The sequence below is a fragment of the Lepidothrix coronata genome, unplaced genomic scaffold (assembly GCF_001604755.1).
Source record: "Lepidothrix coronata isolate B3197 unplaced genomic scaffold, Lepidothrix_coronata-1.0 Scaffold6, whole genome shotgun sequence".
In the NCBI taxonomy this organism is placed as follows: Eukaryota; Metazoa; Chordata; class Aves; order Passeriformes; family Pipridae; genus Lepidothrix; species Lepidothrix coronata.
The window spans coordinates 8974053-8983338 of NW_016690186.1; the positions used below are offsets into that span (position 1 = coordinate 8974053).

Sequence of the window (9286 nt, forward strand, 5' to 3'; positions counted from 1 at the left end):
CCCCACAGTTGTTAGGTAGATCCAAATACAGTTTGTAGCCACTATTAAGGTCACATTGATTTTTTTTCCCAACGGAATTCACAGACCAACATCTGTTTATGAATGTGACAGTCTACTTTATTTGTCCATCTTAATGAAAGTCACTTCTCCAGTGTGCTGTGGGATTTTGGAGTCATAACTTAAGCAAAGAGCTCAGCACCAGTTCCTTGGGTTTCTGTTCCCAGAGTCATGTGCCAGAGTTGCTGATCCAATTGAAAACCATCTGATTGTGGTGCATCACAGAAGCACAAGTCTCTCTGGTGCCCAGTCAGGGGCTCAGGAAAGAGAGGCACTTATTCAGCATAGCCTGCTTTTTGCACTGGAGTTTGCATCAACACCTCTTCCCACCCACTCTTCTGTTTCAGATCTTTTCAGGTCTGAGTCACATTACTGTCACATCTCAATCTGCCTGTGAAGCCCTTTGCTCTCCAGGAGCTGACAGTGTCCTCTCCAGAGCATCTCCAGCCCCTCAGGATTCTGCATCAGGCAAATGTACTGAGCATTATTATGGGTGACCACTGAAGGGAAGAAAGAGACCGAGGAACTTATTCTGGGCAAACTGAACCGAATCAGGGAGGGTGAAACTTCGTTATGTTTGCAGACCAGTTGTCTACTGGCATCACTTTTGCACATCAATACTACTATTAAAGGGTCACCATAAAGAGCTCTTCTCCCATTTTTGAAATATCCACATCACAGATGCACAGCGTTAAACTTAGAAGTTTCCTTTCCAAGTCAAAGCAAACACAGGGCTTTCTGATCTTGGCAATCAAGGTTGCTTCAGTGACCTCCACTGACCTGGCTTTTACCAGACAAAGCCCTTGCTCTTCTGGAGCTGCCTTGTCCTTCCAAGTGCATGGGAGGAGGTCCCTTGTTTTTATCATATATCTTGGAATTGAAAGGTGCCTCTGAGCAAGGCAATCACTGTCACATCCAGGTTTGAACTTAGGAAACTGTGACTAGCAGAACAATAAATCACCGATTTTCCACCTCTGGAAATACAATTTAGTTCAACTGTGTGGCATTTATGCACAGCCCTTGGGGATATTTCTTTATTTGTAAGGAGTTTACTTTCAGAACTCTGCATGTGATCCCCCATTAGATAAACAAAGTGAGATCCAGAAGAGAGATCAGGTTTGCAAGAAGCCTGCTAGATGAGGCAGCTTCGTTTCATTTGATCGAGAATTTTTCTTTTATTCACACTTTGGCCCTTTGCTGATGTCTCAGCTCCCTCTCTAATAAATAACTGGTCCACATCACTAAACTGCTGCACATAACTCAGAGCAATTTGTTACTGTTGACAATGTCTGTGCAGCAGGGGCCCAGGAACAGGCCAGCATAGAAGCAGTAATACCTCCCACTCTTCAGGAACATGATTTCTGCCTGATTACAGGAGGGGTCATTGGTAGGACAATGCAAAGAAGGTCATATACAACTGCCTTCACACAAATTGTATATGCTGCAAGATACTCACATGAGCTGCTTTACCCAGGAGTAGCTGACAGGAGAAATCAGTTCTGTGATATCAACAACAAAGATGCGGCAGGACATTAAAAAAAATTAATACATATTAATAATAACCAGAACACAATTAAAGTATCTGAACACTTGATACAGCCCTGGGCCCAGAGGGTAGTTTAAAATACAGAAATTCCTCTAGAAACAATGATATAATAAATCCAGTAGGCCTAAGGTCCTTCCAAAGATAAGACAATAAACACAGTCTCCAAATACTTGGTGAGACTGTAACATTAAGAGTCATGTATAGTTTTAAAAAGAAATGAGAAAGGACTACGTTTTTCTTTCCCCCCTTGATCCTCATCTGTCTGTCCTTCATGAACACTGAGCAGTGCAAAGAGGACACATTCTCACGGCATTGTTACTTTGATGGCACCCACTGAGAGTCAAGATGCAGAGAAAGAGGTAGTTTCAGGGTCTTTGCTGGAACAGGAGAGCCCAGCTGTCCTCTGCCTGCAAAACAGTTTGAGGGTTAGCTAAGGGTATGTGGAACTATGTACATGGGGCACCTACTTTTTCTCTTCCCAGAAAGGTCATGAGAGCTGAGGGACAAGGAAAAGCAGCTCCTGGTCTTGGGAAAAAAACCCTCATCCTTGTACATGCCAATTGCTCCAGTTCAGTGGGGCCTTTCTCAGCTTTCCTTTGTCTACACACTTATCAGCATATAGTGCCTAATGCACCTTTCTCATTATAGCCACCTTCCTTGGGAGCCCTTTCAGACACACGACATGGAGAGGAAGCAGAGGGAACATTATTTCTGTACACACTCCGGTCTTCTGTTGCCAATTGGCGGGTCTCTGTGGATGTTGGTGTTTGAGCCTGGAAACCTTGGGGCTCAATGGAATAACATCAAATGGAAGGTGAAAAATAGGTCAGCAGAACAACTGGAGGGCAACTGTGGTTTCCCGGGGCTGTAACATCTGGGCTTAGTGGCACCGTGCGCCAGTGCTTTCCAATTTCAAAGCTGTCTTATTTGTTTCTGTGGGAATTTCGGGGAAGTTTGTTATTTGCTGTTGGTTTTGTGTTTTTGTTTTGCTTTTTAACAAAGCACCTTTAGAAAGAGTATGCTTTCCAAAAAGACATTGTTTAAGGTAATAATACAAGAGGGAAAATGGAGGATGTGGGGTAAGGCAAGAAAGTAGCAAAGCAGACAGAATCTCCTCAGTTGCTCTCAAAAACACTGGGTCTATAGGGTTTGTCATGGATTAAAATCAAGAGGGCCTCCTGGAAATTTTCAGATACATTTCATGGAAGACCATTTATTTGGGGAAAAAAGAAAAACCTCATTTTATTTCTTGAAATGTTATGTTGTTGTTTAAGATCATGGGAGAGGCAAGCAAGGAGGAATATCAAACTCCCAGAGCTCTCATGCACAAAGCAGAAAGATCTATGGCAAATTGGGTGTTGGCTATGGCTGCACTAATGATCAAAATAAAGGCCATTTCCTGAGGGAGTTATGGAAGCCTTGAATAAAAGACACGGATTACCCAGGACCCTCACAGCCTCCACCACTTGGTCTTTGGCAGAACTGGCTTGCCTATTTCTGAGGAGGCAGTCAGCTGGAAGAGGAAAGTGATACAACTCAAACTGGGGAAATTAAGGTAATTTGAGCTTCTTGGCTCCAAATGCAACAGGAGGCAGCAAAGGGAAGATGAGGGAGCAAGGAGGAAGGCTGGGGCTCAGAGAAGTATAACATCCCATGACTCCACTCTGTGAAAACAAGAGCAGGCTTCCTGCCCTGTATGCCACCACTTTGGCAAATTCTAGGAAGGGTAAGAGCATAAAAGGTGACCAAGCTGGTGATGGACCCTTCCTACGTCAGTCATCTGCAGAAAAGAACAACAAAAAGCAAACCTGCTGTTTTTGACATCAAGCAGAAAGATAAACTCTAATATCAGAAGGGGCAGGCAGAAGATCATCTCTTTCCCCATCCTTTTTAAGATTTTCCTTGATCAGTCAATGATTAACACTAACATGCAGGTACCTCAAATAATGCACAAGGTTCAGATAGTACCAATGGTTACCAATTAATTGTAGGAAGGCAATAACATGCTATTCATGAGAGGTTGATATTAAAGTAAAATTACTAGTTTTACTTGCATAACTTATATTAGTGACATCTTATTGGGCAGAAGGGTGAACCCAGGCAACTTGAGATGAGGACAAACTTGACAAGATGGTGGCATTCACCTCATTCTGGATGTTTCACAAACATCTGGATACTTAAGAAGATCTCATAAAAGAAGAATTTTGCAGCGTATCTCTCTACCTTGTAACACTGATCCTCTGCATTAGTCGCACAAAATAAAGGAGCTACTCACACTCTTAAAAGTCAGACACAGCTACTTGTCTTGCTGAATCAAGATCAAATCTCTTGTGTTTCTCAAAGAGAACTAAATGAAACTAAAAATCACAAGTTCTCATGTGATTTCCAGTATTTCCTATCTTGAGGCAGGCTACAAATCTTGCTTGAACATTTAATGGCACTACACCTTGCAAGCTAATTCTGGTCAGACACAGTATTTCCATTAAAATGGAAAATAGTTCATGTAAGGTATCTATGCACATTCAAACTCCAAGTTTCAATGTAAGCTTGGTTCAAGTCTGGGTTTTTAAATTAACTTTGCTTACTTACTTATTTTTAAGCTATATTCATTTGCCTTCTCTTAACATGATTTCTGACATGTTTATCCTTTCCTGCTCTTGCCCAGCATTTCCAAACTGGCTAAATCTGTCCCTTTTACCTGACTTATTTCTCTGGAAAGAATGAGCCCCTCCTCCTTCCTCCCCCTTATCCCTGTGTAAGTAACATCCATCACTGTATCAGCACCTGACTGAGCAGCACCAGGGAAGGGTCAAGGTATTATTTCCTACCCTTGACAGGTGTTATAACAACGTCGAACTACCTCAGCTTATAAAAGTTTCCATTCTAAAATCTGCTATGCATACTTTTCTTCTTTCTGTTCCACCCTCCCTGGAGGTTTCTTGGCTCTGCTTGTGCCAAGGCAAAAAGCCACTCACACTTCTACAAGTACAAAAGCAAAAGACAGACTTTCCCCATGTTGTGCAGTGCCAAGAAGAGCCACCGCACATGAAAGCAACCTCAGGGGTCTTCTGTGATAGCCACAGCTGGCATTGCCCCTCGTGGGTCAGGTATTGTCTGAGGGACGATGCTGGGAAACCCCTCACCAAGCAGGGCCATGCTTGGACTGAAAGAGGAGACCCAGAGGTAAAAAATAACCACACAGAGACACAGGACAGCTGATAACCATTATGGAAAAGCTGCAGACTTCCAGCCTCAGAAGCAACTGAATAGTTAAAGATTGACTGGACCTTTTCAGAGGTAGATTGACAATATTTCTGGCATTCTGAGGCTGGCAAGCCAGTGGAGAGGATCCAAGCACAGCCCCAAGCATTAGTTATTTCTACTTTCCACTTGGACTCCTGCAGACTTAGAGGTGAAATAAATGACATTACAGCAGCCTTTGTCCATCAGAGGCATCCCTCGAGCTGAAGAATCCTTGCAAAGACTGCCTTTTTAGAAAAAAAAATCATCTAATTAATTCCTTAATTGTGATTAGTTGTTTAACTTAGTTTGACTATAATTCATAAAGTGAGTTTAGACATCTGTGCAGCAGAGACACACACAGCTTCTTTGACAGTGGCACTGAATCTCCTTATGCGCTGGCAAAAGTGCTTTCAGTAAAACCCAGAAAGAAACTGAAAAACTCTATGCAGAGGACAAAGAAAAGGCTAAAGTCAGCATTTTATCTGATAGACTGTCTTCAGGAAATGCCTGTGAAAACAGTTTTGGAAAGGAATAGCTGATCTGGCTGCAGATATTCCCTGAAATAAGAAAGGTGCAAAATCCTGGTGCCTTTTTTTAAAATTTTTTTTAAAGAAAACAAAATAGTTCTCACCAGAAGAAAAGTATTCTGCCACCCCTCGAAGTCAGAGTGCCTTATTATGGGTAAAGTGTTAGAAGATACAAAGGTGACAGGAGAAGGATTCATGTACTTGTAAGAGCAAAAGGAAATAGCTCTGCATGAAAAATGAGGGAATGGAAAGGGAGAGACAAATACAAAGGAGGCCACTATGATGTTGAAGTGTTTACCTAGCTAGGCTCTTTCTGAATCTCTGAGTGCCATCATCACAGTTTTCCTCATTCTCAGAATTTTTTATGTGGGTTTTTTTTGCTTTTTTTTTTTTAATTGACAGACAGTTGTACCCATGAAAACCTGAACCCTGATCTGCTCTGCTGCATACCTTTTCTTCTTCACTCACTTGATGGCATGTATTCTGTGGGAGAAAGAAACAGATGGAGAGCTGGCAGGTGTCATATCCCATTAAAGACAAGAAATATAGCTGCAAAGCTCTTTTAACTGTTATAACCTCCTGCCTAACCACTGCAGTTAACCAAAGCACTGTAAGTGTTGCTCCTAAAAATGAGCTCCCCTTCTTTCCTCATATTCACACTTACTCAAAACATACATGCCTCTTGCAATGGTAGAGGAATTGATCTCACCTTTTTCTGGGGGCAGAAGTTGAGTGCAATGCAGAGTAGACATATCTGCAATGCAAATGATACCCTAAACATGTCTCCAGAAAACAAATGCACAGCACATGGAAGCCCTGACAGATGTACTTGTCCTGAAACCTGGGAGCAGCATAAATAACACTGACCTCACTGTCAGCACCCAAAGTCCTGCAGCAACACTATCATGGGGACACATTCGATTGCAGGGGGATGCTGACGCGTAAGAGGGCATCATCTACTCCAGTTTATTCTTTATTCTCCATTTCTTTAAAGACAGTGGGAGGTTCCTGGGGATGAGACATGGAGAGGTGCTCCCATGCCTGGAGCTGGAGGAGTGGTCCATAGGGGATCCTATGGCTACTTGGATGAAATGGCAGCTCAAAGTTTCCCTCAATTGTGGTTTATGGTTTCTTGGGAGGAGGGGCTCTCGATGGAGACAAGGGAGATGATGGTATAAAACAGACCATAAAGTCAAATGTCAACTTTTATGGCCAACATGAGTATTTGTAGGAGCATATTCCAGATTGCCCAGGCTGTTGCATAATGGGATGGCTCTTACTGAGCTGGGCAATAGTTGGATCGTGCAAGCAGCATAGTGAAAGTGGAAGATCTGACACATTACAGGCAATACTGCAGTTGGAATCACAGTGGGTAGACTAAAATGGGTGTTTGGGGGCTGTAGAAGCACTTGCATTTTAGTTATCTGTGGCCAGTTTTCAATCTCCAGCTTTAACTACTGGGTTGCAGGTGAGGGAACCCGAAGCAATGCTCAGTAGCTTTGGGAAAAACAAAGACCTCGACAGGATCCTTATATGGGGGAATCCTTCCCAGAGCCCCTGAAAGTGTCTGATATACTAAATACTTGTAAGCTCAGGTACTGGATGAAGCATGCCTGGAAATTGTACTATAGAAATGAAGTGGCAGCCTGCCATCCAAGTCAGCCACTTCAGCATCCATGTCTTCCTCTCATCTAGTGCCAGAATCAATCAGCCAAACCTGATTTTGATCTGCTATAGCTGTTACTGGCATGAAAATGGGAAGGGAACCATACCAAACAATAACAGCAAAATGAATATCTCTTTAGAATCTGTTTAAGCAAACAGGCACAATAACCTAATCCAATCAAAAATAAAAAATGATGCCTCTCAACAGCAGCAAATGGAAGATAAGAACTAGCCTTTATCAAGTCCAGAGGCCTCCTGGACAGAAGGAAAAACAAGTGGAAGATCAAATGGATTGTGGGTCAAGTAAAGCACTAGGCAAAGAGGTTTGAGCCAAACCACAGGACACATTTGTCAAACTCTTAAAAAAATAGAAATGCAGGATCAAAGCAGAAGCACTTTGCAAATATTAACATTTGTCACCTACTTTTACTTTTGATGTACTTCATTTTGAAGACATTTTTCCCTTTTCTCTCTTTTTTTTTTAAACAGGATAATCTAATCTTTCAGTACACACACTTGCCTCCTTCAAAAGAAACACAATGACAATATTACTGAAACATGGAAGACTTTAATAAGAACATATTAAAAGAATTAACGCATGGAAAATAAATAATAAAAGCACATTAAGCAGCAGTCCAGGGAAATGTTGTTGACATTGTTGTCAAATATTCTAATATAAAGGTTTTGGTAGTTCTCCCAACAAAATATAAATGAAACAATAAGTCCTTGATTAACAGGATCAAAATATGGTTTAAAAAGAAAAAAAAGAAATTAAAAAAAACCTTGAAAGCTCCATCTGGAGGATTTTCAGCTGTGTGTTCGTCCCTGCTACACCAGCCCTGCAGCTCATGTCCTTCACACAAAGACAGCAAGAAGAGTTCTAACCCAATGGTGTACTGACGTTTCTGCAAGATTGGGTTACAGCTTTGTTTTCTTCCACCCATCAGTCAGAGGATTTTCATGTCTCCACTGACATGCCAAGCCACAGGACTGTAGAGGGTTGGAGCAGCACTGAAGGACTTTCATCATTGGAGGACCTTCAGCATGTGTTGAGAGCAACCTCCTGCACACCGAGAGATTGCAACCTTCTGCAAGCTGCGGCCAAGGTACTGCTTTGCATGGCACAAGATACACAACAACAACAATGCCTCAGGCTGAATTTAGGAAATTTGGTAATTGTCAAGTGTGGTAAATCATCTTTAAAGCAAACACTCTCAAAATCGAAGCGATAAAGTTCATTACCCCACAATAAGGCAGTAGCGAGGAATACGGCGAGGCTGTGGGCAGGGTTTCAAAGCAGCGCCATCACATTGGGCGAGATACTGCTGCCTGCTCCTGACGGGATTTCTGAGACTGCTGGCACCAGGGCGACAGGCCAGTAATCGTTAACAGGGGAAGTCTGTCTGGTGCCTGCTCTTTGTTCCAGCCCCACTTTCATATTTGAGAACCCTTATGGTATACTTTCTATTCACAGCAACATTTTAGCCTGTCGCAAGTGTGGCCCCAGTGATTATAGTTAGGCAAATACAGCAAGAACCCACACATGCTTGAGCGCTTCAAAGTATCTTCCCCCCCACAGTTTCCACTTGTTAATATTTGACTGAGTCTGTAGTTTGAACAAGTACTTCCCAAATATATTTCAGCTTTCAAAAAGAAAAAAAGAAAAGCCTCGGAACGTTTATGGTGTTCAGAGCATTTATGGCTGAAACTCGTTCTGCAAGTTCAGCCATCTGTCTTGCCCGTCCTTGCACAACCGTTCCCTTGTAAAATGCAGTCCCTCATCTTATTGGGGAACTCACAACACTCCTGGCACCACATTCAGTTCCTGGATATCTCAGCAGGATGACTTCTTGGAAACAGTAAAGGCAAGGAAGAAGCTAGGAAGATGTGGCTCGAGATGCTTACAGCTGCAAGGAGGAAAGAGGCATTGAAATGCAGATAACAATCTCTCCAGGGATCCACCTGGAGGAAGGACATACCCAAATTGGGGATTGTGATCGCCTCTGCTTCTGACTACATGAATGGGAACTGCAGTACTAGTAGGAACATCAGAGATGGGCCAGTGTGATTATTACTCAAATTAACAAGTCGGATAATTACCATTACTAACTGTTATCCACATAAAAGAGCTTGCAAAGGGGATCCATTCTTGCTATTCACCGTTGGAGAAATGTACCTGGAATTTCACTGAAGCTGGAATACACAGGGTCCCATTAACTCCAGCAGTGGCCCTTCCAAGCACTTTAGC

At 42.5% G+C, this 9286-nt stretch overlaps 1 long non-coding RNA gene across 2 annotated transcripts in view; it reads left to right on the top strand.

The window, feature by feature from the left end:
* LOC108505081 overlaps window positions 1-8184 on the top strand; it is a 33577-nt gene extending 25393 nt beyond the window's left edge. For both annotated transcript variants that reach the window (XR_001877385.1, XR_001877389.1), the window contains 3 exons: window positions 2252-2428; window positions 3084-3158; window positions 7528-8184. This is a non-coding gene — a long non-coding RNA (uncharacterized LOC108505081). The remainder of the gene's footprint in view (window positions 1-2251; window positions 2429-3083; window positions 3159-7527) is intronic.
* Window positions 8185-9286: the final 1102 nt, after the last annotated feature.